Source organism: Anoplophora glabripennis, unplaced genomic scaffold, assembly GCF_000390285.2.
Source record: "Anoplophora glabripennis isolate ALB-LARVAE unplaced genomic scaffold, Agla_2.0 scaffold1950, whole genome shotgun sequence".
Taxonomy (NCBI): domain Eukaryota; kingdom Metazoa; phylum Arthropoda; class Insecta; order Coleoptera; family Cerambycidae; genus Anoplophora; species Anoplophora glabripennis.
Genome location: NW_019418024.1, coordinates 23,787 through 24,603, shown reverse-complemented (window position 1 = coordinate 24,603; position 817 = coordinate 23,787).

Sequence of the window (817 nt, the reverse complement as noted above, 5' to 3'; positions counted from 1 at the left end):
CATCAGCATCCGTTACACCCTGTATATACAGTGCGTCCCAGAAGTAACGCAAAAAATTCGTATTTTATTTTGTGTTGAGTTATCACAAAAACGCTAAAACACTTATATTAGTAAATACGAATTGTCGTTTTGTCACATTGGTTAAACCTTTTTTGTGCTATGTTTCATAAACTTATGACATCATCGAATTTTTTTTTAAATAGCACTACCAAATTTTTTAAACATAAATGGATAGCCCTTTAAAGGGAAATGCGTCGATATAGGGTTTGGCCTACTTTATTTTGACAGGTGCGAAAAAAAGCCAACGATTGGAATGGACATGGTTTGAATTAATAACAAAAGTAGGTATCACAAACTTATGCGCGAACAGTGCTATAGCAAAAAATGTGTTTTGATTGATTGTAGGTATATGATTTTATGTAGATTGGGTAGGTACACCCTATCACAGCGGCTATGTAGGCATTGTTTTGAAGACGACAGTTAGCGAATGCAATAGTGCCTGGTATCATTGTGACAGTGATAAATACGATAACTTTTCATTACGTTGGTGTTGTGTTTAAATGAGAAACAAATAATTGAAATCCTAATTATGGTTGGATACGGAGATAGGATCCGTAGTTATGATGAAGTATGTTAATTATTCAATGCCAAGTATCCAGAACAACCAATACCTCCGTCTACAGTATGCAGATTAGTACGCAAATTTGAAGACGCTGGACATGTTAGAGATCTGTCTAGATCTGGAAGGCCAACGACAGTGATAGAAAATGATAGGCAAAATGTTATGTTTAGCTGTCACTGAAAATCTACACACTGC